Raw genomic sequence first — 13,985 nt, 5'->3', positions numbered from 1 at the left:
AATAGTTATAAAAGCCGATGAAAAGGCTATGAAGTTTTAGCTTGAGTACAATTTTCAGATGCTTGTACGACACAAGATATGAAGCAGGGTAAATGTGGCATCCTCAACCCCCTCTGTTTGATCTATAATAACACTGCACTGGGGCTAAGAGCATGCTTTGTTCTCTTTAAAAGCCCTACCTGCATAAATAATAATCATTTAGAAGGAAGTGGGGCCAACTGGTCTGAAATCATTCCAAACCTTAGGGCAGCAGCATGTTTGGTGTTGGCATTACTAAAGTCTTGTTATATAAAGAAGATGTTAAAAACTCAAGGACAAGAAAAGTAGTAAGTCGACCAAACTGCTCAGCACAAGACTTCATTCAGGTCACCCAAATTATGCAGACACACACACACACAATATAAAGTATCATACTGAACTTCCCTCTATGCTTTCTACTCTTGTATTATTTGATCAGATGTTACTATATGCGTCACAGAGACTACTGCTGTCGCCCCAGTACAATTTGGGTGAATGAACTTTGTTCATGTTGTTCAAATCGATGAAAACTCAATGTGCCTTTCCAAAAAAAATGTCTCAGTTACTCTGAATGACCAACAGACCACCATTGTATTGGGAACTATTTAATACCAAAACATAAAAAGTTGTCATGGCCACAGCTGTTCCAGCCTCCCTTATATTCTCTGTCCTCACGCCTCTTTTCATGCTGTTTCTGATTTTCCTTATTGTGTGTTTTTGTCTTGCTTGGCAATTACTCTACTCTACTTCACCAGGCACCCTTTGTGTGTATCCCCCCCGCGATCTTCAGCATACTGTTTGCTCATTCTGATCATAGGGCTGGGTTTAGAAAATAGAATACAAATAAAAATCAAAAATTACATACAGAGAAAAAAATTTAATTAAAATTAAAACATATTTTAAGAGCAGGTCTAGGACATGGATTTTTTACTCAAACGCCAGCCTAAAAAGGTGGGTTTTGAGCTGTTTTTTAAAAGTATTCACAGAATCTGCGATGCGTAGAGCAGAGCATTCCACAGCCTCGTGATTCCACATCAGGTGATGCTACTCGGCCGATCAAATATGTGTATTCCAATAAGCATCGCAACTCCAGTGAAATATACACGCACGCGGGAGAGAGATGGGACGATAGACTCAACAGTTAGAACAGAGTAGCTATTTCACATGACGTGGACATGAAGACCAGAGCATTTTATGGTCATTCTTTCACATTGACAGTTCGTTCAGAGACCGTCACCATTATAAAAAGGTTATAAAAAGTCATATGAAGCGCCACCACGAGACAAAGCACAAATCTTTTGAGCAAATGTACCCCCTCACATCCGATGGCACAGAAAAAGAGCCCAATATGATCAGAATCCTAACACATGAATTCACTCACTGCCCAAAAATGAAATCTGACAACAAATATTGTTGAGGTATTATTAATCCAACGTAATCTAACCACTCATCCCAAAATATTTAGAACCCAAATGCAAGCACCGTTACTTATGCTTATCTGGACTGAGAAACTAATTCCCGATCGAAGGGTATTTTGGGGGGGGGAAACAGTTCCAACAGTATTATCCCCTGGTATGTAACATCATGGGAATATCGGCTAAATGCACATTTTAATTATTGTGATTTGATTTCAAATGTAAGATTTGGTGGAATATTGTTCACAAACCGTCAAAGGAATGACACCTATTATTCTGCTTACTTTTTTGACAGACAATGATCTGCAGGAGACTGTCCCTGAGGCAAGAAAACTTTTGAAGCTGACCTCTACGATACCTTCTACCACAGCATCTGTGGAGAGGATCTTTTCAGCGTTTAGGCGCATAAAGACATACCACCTAATCAGAATGGGACAGAAGAGGCCTCCGTCCTTGGCTCATGTTGCCATTCAGAATGAGAGACTTGTGAAACTGAGGAATACACCCAACAAGGAGGACTTCTACAACATAGTGATTGACATCTTTGTCCAGAGGGATAGCACTTTGTCTCATGCAAGTGCCTGGCACTTACACCAACACTGACACCAAGCACACTCTCTCAAGCGCTTTGTCTTTCTCTCTCTCTCTCTGTTTGTTGTGTAGTTTGTCTGCCTAACTGATGTCATCTATATTGTATCCATACATGTGTAAAGTGGACATATCCTTATGCCACATTAATAGGTCACTGCCTGTCCAGGCAAAGAATTCACAGCATCTCACTCTTTGAATATCATCCGATTTTGCACTGATAATTGATGCTGTGTCCATGCGTGCCCCAGGGGTAACATGCAAATAGTAAATAAGAGGGGACCCAGTAAAGATCCATGGGGGACACATCAAAAGAGAAGTAAAAAAAGTAAATCATGCACTATTCTTTCATAATTAGTTTCACCGTTCTCCTCCAGTTGATCAACAGTTATCATTCATCATTTTGCATAATTTTGCATGAAAATAATGGTATTCACCTGTGGCTTTGACTAAGGCTGGTCTGCAATTTTTTTAGTTTGATGTTTTGGTATTTTCTGCTTTCTACCGCTGCTGCTAGTCCATTGTGCTCTGTGTTACCACATTGTGATAATGTGTTGCTGTTTTTGTAACAGCTCAGCATACCGAAGTGCCCACACTGACACAGAATAATTCTTTATAGGCAATTAACATGGTCCATGTTCAGGATCACAGTCGGCACCAAGCAGGCAGGAAACAAGTCAGAGGATTAGCAGGACGGTGTGACAGTAGCAACGGATTATTAGAACAGGAAGGCAAGTCACTGGAAGGCTTCGTGAAAATAGAAATAGCTTGAACACTAAAACAACAGACTCACAGGCAATCTGGCAAACGACACAAACTGCCTCTACATTTTCACACACACACACGCACACACCAATTGGAGATTAGGAGCATCTTTAAAGGCAGACAGCAGATGAACACTGATAAGAAGCGCTGGGTAACGCCACTGATTTCCCGAATCAATTCTATTCCAATTGACAAGGTCCCGATTAGATTCAGTTCCAATACAAATATTGCCTGGATATGAAAGAGATTCTCAGAGAATTAATGCAGTAAATTGTACAAGGAACCCTCTAACCTGGTGCATTATTAAACTTATGAATGTTTACATAAAGAGCACACTTTATGCCCGTGTCCCGGCTTTGATGCTGGTGGTACTACGGTGTGAAAATTGCTGAGATTGGGTTTAAATTCAATCCACATGTTTACATATCACGTCGAACTAGTTGGATAAGAGCAGCGTAATGTAATGTGTGGCTGCTGCTTGGTGGTGCCTTCAGGGGACTAGCTCCCAGCATGTGGTGATTCAATTGAGGTTCGCTAGTTCATGCAAGGGAAATGGCATATATTAAAACAAGGGTGTTCAATTAAAATTCAGCGAGGTCCAGTTAGGGAGAATTTCCTCATGCAAAGGTCCGGAACATCACAATAATGTCTAACTTGTGCTATGATTTAGTGCCATATAGGCTACAGTATATTGGAAGTAGCCTAGTATTGTATCAACGTAGTCAAGAACTGACTGTCAAATATAATGAAGAAAGTTCAATTTAAACTGTGACTTGTCAGTCCATAAAATGTTCAGGTGATATTTTGTGATAACCCGAGACTAAAATTCGACTTCTATTGTGATCTTTTAAGAAACGCTTTGCTTAAGCAACACACCTGTTAATATTCCAGTTTGTTATAGACATTATGGTACACGTGACAATGGAAAAGGAACATATTCCTCTTCAAATCTGCACACATTTTGATGTTTCTTAAACCAATGACTGGTGATGTCTTCTGTTCTATTTAACTGTTGCTCAGGGGGATCTTTGTCTCTTTCTGCCCTTTCGATGTCAAGTCTGGTTGCATTCCGTTTACACAAAATAGCTAAATAGAAATCTATTTGAAAAGAGGACATTTTACAGCCTAGAAGCATACAAAATAAAGTTGTCCTTTCAGACATTCTGGGTGTAACAAATTAAGCTTTTGTGGCAGGTGACCCCAGACTTTTGAACCGTCTTTCATGGCATGCCCCCGACACACTGGGCAGGGCGCACTTGACTACGATATGGTCTAATCGCTGGGTTCAGGGGAATAGAGCAGCTAACAGCTCAGCTGCTGATACCGAGGACAGACAGGATGGACCTCTGAAACATGATGCATCATTAACAACATGAATAAAACACCACAAAGTATGTAGTAATCAGCCCGTGGCCTACTTGTCTGTATAATTTAACAATTTTATGGAATATTCATTCCACAAAAATTTCAGATTTGTCAGCTGTTTACTTTGAACATGAAGGCCTTTGCACGTAAGCTGTTGAATGTACGCATCGATTGTAAATAAAGCTTTGAGTTTTATATTTGTTTTCACAAATGTTGCATTATCGCAACCTACTGGAGAGTGATGTATCTTTCCTTTATTTGTGATTTTGTAGAACTGTTTGGGTACAAATCACTCTGCATTTATTTTGTGCATTGTGTTTCACAAGTTACATCACTTGATATTTGTCATGTTATTATTATCTTAACACCATAGACGACCATGCACACCTCAAGCGCCAGAATATGCAAACAAGGGCAGAAAGCAAACAAAAATGCCTGTAGATAACTAAAAAAGTTACATTTCAGCATGTCAGAGGATTACGTTAGCACCCTATGTCTATGAGGGGCGCAGCTGATATGTTGATGGGATGGGACAAGTTAGCTGTCAGCGAGACGTTAGCCATGCATGTGTTAGCAAGTTACTCCAGAGTGCTAAGGCACTTGCAAACGTAAAACTGCCATTTGGACAAAATGCTTGTTGCACAGGTGCAGTGAAGCATACTGAATGTCAGGATTCAACGGTTTTCCCATTACTCCTGCTGACGTCTCCAGTCTCATTTCCTGCATCCTCTGTTTTTTCAATTCTGCAGCCTATAAAAAAGCGTTGGATTATTTACCCTGTTGGTAGTGCGTCCCAACACACGGCAGCTTTTATGCATTTTGATTGCTAGCAGACTGAAGTGACAAGGAGGTAACCATACCTTCACTCACTCACTCACTCACTCACTCACTCACAGTTTCCGTGTAATATTTTGCATCTTTGCAACTTTCTGAACTTACTACGCATGCGCTATCACGGAATACATTTTTTTACCTTTGGTGAAAGTAATTCGTTTTAAGGATTTCATACTTTCGATGATATTGTTCCGAGCAGATTCACAGTACATGTTTGACCGTTTTGCTTTCATTACGGTGTGTGCATAGTCCAGTAGGGTGCTTCATAAACAGAGTAAATCATTATTATATCGATAGATACCATGAACAATTGCCCCCACTGCACATAAATAGAGAAAATATATTATTATGAAAATAATGATTTGAGAAACTACACATAGTTAACACATTATAAAGGAGTAATACATATAATACCACCTCTGCACATAAATTAAGTAAAAAACATTATACAATATATCAATTTAATGTTGCGACAAACTATCGTTTGCACATTACACACAACTGTATGTTTAACCCTGTTAATGCCCTTATTCATTGAAATAATGAATTTTAAATTTCCTGCAGTTGAATGACTCCAGGTCATAAATAATTATCCTTTCTGACCCCAGCACAAGCGGTGTTAACGATCTCTTGACTTAAATTTGAGGCCTGTAATCTAGGTGTCAGTTTTCATTCAGAGTTGTCTTTTGATGCTCAGGTCAAGTGTTGCAGCCGTGCTTTCTCCAACTGAGACAAGTTAGAGAAGATCAGGTCATTCTTTTCATCTGCAGATCTCGAAAAGGTCATGCTTTGTTCTCCTCCAGAGTTGCCTGCTGCAATGTTATTTATTCTGGTATCAGCAGGCGAAACACAAGGATAATGCAAACTTAGCATCTTCTCTTTAATCTCTTCTTTAATTTCATTCAAAGCCTTTTCTTAACTGCAGGTTCTTGTTTTACATCTGGTGTTTTGGATGTTATTTGCTTCCACCAGTACTGCTTTCATACTTTCTTCATTCATCCTTCCTACTCATTCCACATTCTGAACAGACTTGAAACAGAGTTGGTTGGTTTTCATGCTCCTATTCATATAATAAAATACAACATATTGTGTTTGAAGCTCATCTCAGGCTGAAACTATTTACGATAAATTGATGTATGGAATTCCTGAAAGTGAAGAGTATTTTCATGATGGGATTAGAGGTAATTGAGTCATCTGTGCCTGCTTGTATTTCATTCCTTCCGTTTAGGTTTAGACCGGGGTAAGATTTGAATTTTGGAATTAGCTGAACCAACAAGTAAAATGAGCTTGGAGCCCTTCCTGTTGATGCCACACCACATTACTTCCACTCTGACGGTGGATTATCCCAAACTTTGTTGTGGACCATGAAAACCACTCAATCTTGTTATCGCTTATACACTAACATCTACTGAACAAAAGACTTCCCAAAGCCTTTGCCATGGTTCGATCTTAATAGTCTTAGCAGCATTAGACTGACAGCAGACACAAAAGGAAGATCACTCTTCCTTCCCCCACAATTAAAAAGAGATTTGGGCGAAGACTCAAATCCACTGTATGTTTACAACATGGGAGGCATGGTGAGTGCGCCTGTTTTACTGAACAGAGGAACTTCATACCAAAGTCATGTTGACATGCAACTGTGTCTTAATACAGCCATAGATATAAGAGATAAGGAAAGTAACACCCCAAGGGCGTAGAAACATCAGCGACAAGCTGAAGTGAGCGACACAAGATTTTTCCCTCTCAACGTCATTTGAAAAAAGTTCGAGCCTAAGTTTTCCTATATTCTCCTTCCGAAGAGGCAAGCAGCAACCAAAGACAGTATTTGACTTCAATTGAAGTCGGCTTAATCAATCATTTATTGTGACTCAAACTATAATGTTTTCTCTATTTTAAAGTCTTCCACAATGTATACTGTAAGTATACTGTTAGCACAATACCGTTTGTGCCAATCATATACATACATTTAGGTCTTATAGAGAATCACAAGTCGTCTCCTATCCCTCCTACTTTTCTCAGAAGTGTTCACAGATAATCACATATGTCTTTTTAATTGTGGGAGCTAAAATTCAGTTAGTATCTTACTGAAAAAGTGATGTTGTAAGTTTTGCAGTGCTTTTTCAGCAAATAAATCAGAGCGATAAAGAGTCCAGAAGGTTTCAGGGGGGTAGGATTTCGATGACTACCTCCCTATTTGTGCACACACACACACATTAGAGAACAGAAAGGCTCGTATTTGAAAATCCACTAAAGTCATCAATGGGATATTTTTCATTGAAAGGTTTCAGAGGTGCACCTGTTTTGTCAAGCACACACTTAACTAGGGGATGCAACTAGGGGACGCATCAAAAGGACAGTGTCAGCCCCTATTTAACTGCTATACAAGGACAGTCATTTTAGTGTACCTCTCTGTGCCGTCCGGGAGAATTAAGGATTCTTTGACAGCTTTCAAGTAGCTGTAGCCCCCTCTGTCTCTCAATTTAATCAATACAAATTCACAGGTGCTGCTCTTTATAATGTAAACCAGCATTACAACAGAGGGGAACATGAAAGGGTGAGACCTCTTCACATTTAATTAAAGATAATTTTGATCATATACCGAACAAATCCCTCAGTTTGAATGTCACACGGCATAGATCCCAGGGCAATTTCTACATTTCAAAACGATTCCTTTTACATAAATGCTCTTTCAATCAGGAGAGACAAGTGAAGATAATTTTTCACTGTAACAGATTCTTACTTTATGATAATGAAGTCGGTGGCGCTTAGACTCTACAGGGAGATTTGTCAGCCTTTTTACAGATATTGCAAATACTGTAACAATGCAGCACAACAACTGCATAAATGACGTAGAACTTAAAAGAAACTTGTGTTTTTCAAAAGCAATATTATTATATGCATATAAATAGTTTATTGTTTATATTGTGTAAACAGAAGATTACATTGTGCTGCACCTCATGTTTTCTTTGCATAGTGTGTGGGGGTACTCGGGCTAAAGTAGCCCGAGTGAAAATTAATTGACGCATTAGTGCCGGGGCTCTTTAATGATTTGTCAAAGGAAATTAGAGCGACTGCTCTTCATGATGGTGCTGCATAGGAAAGGAACTGGGGGAGAATAATTCTGTCTCAATTCATTTTAAGCTGAAGCCAGGTCAGGGTTGAATGGCACCATTTGGCTTTCGAAACTAATGCCCATGCATATCTTGATTGCCTGAACAAAAGCGCAGGGTGGCCTTTATGGGTCCTGCAGGATGGGTGTGGGGAGGGCTAAGCCTATAATGCTCATTGCTGGAGATGATCACTGACAGCTATAACCTTAAGGCACTATTACCACCAGCAGCAACCATCATTTGGTTATTACATTCAACAATGTAGTCTAATGGGTCGGCAATTGCTGACATCTTTGTTTCCTCATACTGACGACTGCAAGCTATACTGCTTCTTGTGGAGACTTATGGATTTTAATGTGTTGCTGGGATGAAAAAAATCCTAAATGTTGTTGCATAATATTTGACGAAACAATTACCAGGCTAAAAATAATGGTAAAGACATTGTCTAATGGTTGAGAGTATAAACATTCTATATCAAGCAAGAAGATTCTCAAGTGTTTTAAAAGCAATCTGGGTTCTTGTTCTTTCTGCTTCAGCACATTTTAGTTGGAAGATGAGCCGTCTCTAAGAGGACCAATGCACCCAATGCAGTCCATAATTAGAGCCACCCTTCACATGGTACAGAACAGGGTGATATTGACTGCTTCCACTTCAGTGGAGTCAGTCGAGATTGACACACAATGAAAGTGCAGCGGGGGAGGGGAAATTGTGAGAAAAGGGTGCATGCTTTCTGTGGGCTTTCAAACAGCTGATGTATTTACCATTAACTGTAGTCTAAAGAAAATGTCCACCATCATTGTAACTATAGTTTAAAATGGAGCCTGCATGCTGTAACCCAGCTCACTGGAGCCTGTGGAGCAGCACACTGACATTTATATCTACTTGCTAATCAGGATTGCCTCACCAAGGTCCACTGGTACTGCTTGTATAAACGGTCATTTTATTCTCAAAACCAGCATCCAAAGAAGCTGCACCTCACCGGGCCTCTCCCATTTTCCCCACGAGACTTTGGACAACAAGGGAAAGTCACGCCAACAAGACCCACCATCTCTTACTACCTCTAAAACGGTTGGGACTACACCTTACCCCACTCGGGTACTGGGAGCACACCACACCAAGGGGAACTTACTGTCTTGTAGTGGTACATTCTAAAGGTGGCCAGCAGTTGCTGTGAATCATGTTGACTAGCAACGAGCTGGAGGCCAACTATTTGTGCTGATCTTATCAGTAAGATTGTACAGTTCTGTCAACCACAGGCTTCTTTGAAACACCTAATCTTTCCACATGCAGTAGACTAAGCAGGTTCAGCTGACCACACATACTGTGCTGTGTAAGAAATGCGTTATCTTCTGCTCAGGGGAAGGTATTACCTGCTTACCTGCAAGCCAGGCTGAAATAGATACATTGAGCAGGGTCATGTTGCTGCTGGCAATAGCTGCGAGGAGGTAGGTTTTATTCAGCTATTATACCGCCTCTGCTCCACTACGGGGGAAGCAGAACATCTACTGACCAGCTAGCTGTATAGGGTCAGCATTCCAACACCAGAGTGGAATGTCTCAGATTTGCTTGACAGTCCATTGAAGTCACAAGGCTGCAAAGTCTCCTGCCAGACTTACTCGACCAACTGCCAAAAGCTGGTCATGAAAGGAGCATGAAACACGGGGCCAAGTTCAGGCAGAGATCAATGTGCCGGCATGGCTTCTGCTGTTCCTGGGATAATTAACTGGGAAGTCTTTTTCCACGGACAGTGGGTTAAACTGTGAAATATTCATTGGGTACAGGAGCTTGCTGTCATCATCTTCTGGACAGACAGCTGGATGCTACCAGCAAGCACAGCCTGTGGAGAAGCAGGGAACTTTGTGTTGTCATTGTTATGCCATAATATCTTTCCACTGCTGCAGCAGATGAATTTACAGAAACACTGCAGTCAGACAGGCTGTACAGGCAAAGCTATGGAGCCTGTTGGAGGGTGAATCCTGTGTGAAAGAGGGCTGCAGTATCCGTCTGTGATTAAACTAGCAAGGCTGACCATATTGTACGACGGCATATTAGGGCAATTGTAATTCGTAATAATTACGAAGCTATAGGAGTGGGGTAATATTCAGAGAAAAAAATCCAAGATTTAAGTAGTAAATTTGCAAGATTATAGACAATAAAATACAGGAGTGCAAAACCGTGGTAAAGCCAGCCGTCTGAATTCCGTTTCTCCTAAAGTAGTGTTGTTATTGTAAGGTTGACGAACAACTTCTACCTTTGACTACACAGCACCACAGCTAACACTAAAAACCTTACTCCAAACATAGTTACACTGAAGCAAATCGGTTCCTTGACGAAACCCTTCCACTATTTGGCATTGCCATGGTTTTACAATTTTGTTTTTAATTATGAGTTTTTTTTCTCAGGATGTTACTCCCTCCTTCGGCTCCGTAATTATTCAAATTTGTTTTTTACCTGCAATGGCCCTAATACGCTGTCGTAATAATCGTTGTTATATGTGCAAGTAAAGTCATCTTTATTATTCACTTACCGGAGTTCTGTAATCACCAAGTACGTAAAATGTTGTGGGCAAAATAGTTAAATCATCAATATAAAAAACTTCACCTCATTTGTCATGAATGTTTTAGCACTCTATCAGGAAACTGACCTGCTGTCTCAAATTACTGCACGTGATACAGTCTGAGGTGTAATTAAAAAACAATTCGGAAAATGTGGCAAGCTAAGATCACCTTCACCTCCCCTCAACTAAACGAGGTCATTAAGCATTCTGGATATGACTTTTAGGCAATAACCAGGTGTGTGGAGGCAGAAACCATCACAGTCCATCAAAGTGCCACAAATGCATGTGTGGGAGGATTTATATTTTAATGTGTGTAACCTGCTGCCTAATATTTAAAAAATAAATACCTGTGACCCTTCAGTAATCTAGAAACTGCTGAAAGATTATTGTGAGCTATATGAGAAAGTAATTAATTGTTGATGATCAATCGACTCCTAAAAAATTAATCAGCAAATATGTTGATGATCTGTTTGTCGTTTCAGTTCAGTTTTATGCAAAAAATATGATACATTTAATGAGTCTTTACCATGTGAAGATTTGCTGCTTTTCTCGGCTTTACATCATTGGAAATGGAATCATTTTTATTTTCATTTTTTCTCTCACCTTTCTGTGCTATCCATGAATTCACATCAGTAACAGGTTGTTATCGCAGCACTTGTTTACCCCTTGCTGGCCAGCTTTTGGTCATACCATGGACAATTTCAATGAGCCATTTGGGGTTCATCATTTTTATTTATAATTTTGGACAAAGATCAATCCACATCATTTTAGGCTAAACGTCGCTGGTACCCAGGTAAAACAGCATACCTGATTATTTCTGTCAAGTGATTCACACTAATTATTAATTACAAATTTCGGGGTACATATTACAACACAAATTATCAAAAAGTGCACTACCAGGCTCTGTGCTTACAATATGCTTCTTTTGCGTAACTCCAGACAATGAAAAGCAGCTAAAAATATAAAGGCACATTCACATTACTAGTCAACCTCATGCATTGCTTGAAGGCAATTGAAGGCAAAAAATCTTTGGAGATTTTCTGTTGAAACCAGCCCTCCTTGAAATGAAGAGTAAATGTTTTATGACTCCTCTTTTGTCTGTTCTTTTAGTCGCTGTCTTCATTCCCTCAAGCTCCAGTAAGGTCCATCATTTCACTGTTGTACCATGCAGCCTCTTCTGTTTACTGGCACTTCTTTTTAAATTAAAAGTCACAATCTGGCTGTCAAGCAATTGTTTCTGCCTAGTGGCAATAAAGTCATCAACTATTTTAAGTGAAGATGCACTCTCTTCCCCGTCGGTGCTCTAGACGATTAAATGGCAATAGTCTGCCAATATCACTTTGCATTAATTAGATTGAAGTCTGAGTTTGGTGGAACACAACATACCCAGGCACAAATTGGCTCCTGTGTTTGTGTCCGCCGTGCTCAATACACTTCCTGCAGTTTCCAGTGCAGTTTTTCAATGTCACACTACTGCCTACTGGCTTTCTGTTATATTATACTGCACTTGTCTTGTTCGACTCCGGGTTGGCTTACAGATCACAACTTTTGTCAGTGATGTGTTCATGCCCTTTAAGCCCAAATCCATCCACGCAGTGTGACCTGCAGTATACTGACATGGCTGGTGTTTCACTGCGGGGGCAAGAGGCCTACAGGGAAGTGATAATATCACTCTACTTTTAAAGTCAAACTTATTCTGATGCTATTACACATGGCTTAAATGTTATTTGCTCTTACAGTAATTCACTGTAATAATGATAATACTGTAGTCAAACCTTGGGGACGACCGTGGCTCACTGGGTAGAGAGGGTCGTCCGGCAACCCCAAGGTCGGCGGCTCGATCCTTGGCTGCTACGTGTCCTATGCCGAAGTGTCCCTGAGCAAGACACTGAACCCATAACTGCTCCCCGGGCGCCTTTCAGCTGCCCACTGCTCCCAATAAGCTAGGGATGGGTTAAATGCAGAGGACATGTGTAAATGTATATGACAATTAACTTAAACTTAACTTACCCAGTTAGGTTTGCGAACTACTTACGTACTATGTGAACTACTTAGCCAGACTTTTAATTCATGCCACACATGACAATACTGTTGCGATACATAAACTCATGTAGCATATTATTCAGTAACTGAAAGCATAATCTTTGACATGATCTTATTAGTAAAGTGCATAGTAAACCTTATGTAGCTGATGGTCTAAAGAATCTGAACAACACTTCAGCGGTTAACAAAAGGTAATTATGCTGTTGGTGATATAACAAGGAAACTGCTTTATCAAACAGCGTACTGCTCTGAATAACAAAACTTCATAAGTCTTCAAAAATTCTTTCCTAGTTTGGTGCATGAAGTCAGGCAGTAGAATCAGGACGAGCAAAGCACTTCTTGTTACCACGGAAACCATGCAAACAGAGAATCGCTGAGGAAGTGAGTGGGAACAAGCGAAAGTCTTGTGTTATCTCATCTTCCCTTTCATAGGACCCTGTATCAATGTAAAAGGCTGCGCACACAATAGACAATGTAAGCTTACATTACTCAAGGTTACAGAGCTTCTGACTGATGTCAAGGCTTTTCTACGGGGTTGGTAAGACATGTCAACCGTGTGGGATGTACAATGGCAGTTCCAAGACTGGCAACACAGTGCAAAACAACAGGTTGCAATTATGAAGGCATACGGTCCACAGAATTACAAGATGATGTGCTGCAGCCCAATAGAGCCAAAAGAAACCCATTTCTTCAATACCATACAAATAGAACAAATGCATTTTTCATTGTTTAATTGCCTTTCAAGATAAATAAATGCTCGAAAATAAAATAGGCGTGTTTTTTTGATAACTGTGACCTAAAAGCATTACCCTGCAATTGAGTATGTCTGTATCAGACACCACATTTTGCTGTGTGTGCTTTTAATTCCCTCGAAATGTACCACAGACTCAACATATTAATGTACAAATTGGGTTATCCTTCCTTCAAGGTCTCCAGCCTGAAATTAAGATGACATCTTTGGCAAGCAAACCGGAATGGCTTTTAAAAGAATTTAATAAAAAGCATCACTGATGAAATTGGCTAATGCCCATTGACATTTTCTCCTGAGCATTATAAGAATAACTGGATCCAGTGATCATATTTCCCTTGGTTTCTGATGCTACCGTCTTTTTTAGTTAGTCTTACGGTCAGGTGTGGCACCAAGGTGTATTCTGAGGCAAGCAATAATGCAACTATACTGCATTTAAAAAGCCAAGAAAAGGATTACTCCTTTTCTCTGGCAGCGTTAATCTCTCACGAACTTTGTTTTTCTATTCTAGTGCTGAAATATAGAAAGCAATTTAGTATTTT

The sequence above is a fragment of the Melanostigma gelatinosum genome (assembly GCF_949748355.1).
Source record: "Melanostigma gelatinosum genome assembly, chromosome: 5".
NCBI lineage: Eukaryota > Metazoa > Chordata > Actinopteri > Perciformes > Zoarcidae > Melanostigma > Melanostigma gelatinosum.
Note: the sequence above shows the minus strand (reverse complement) of the source record.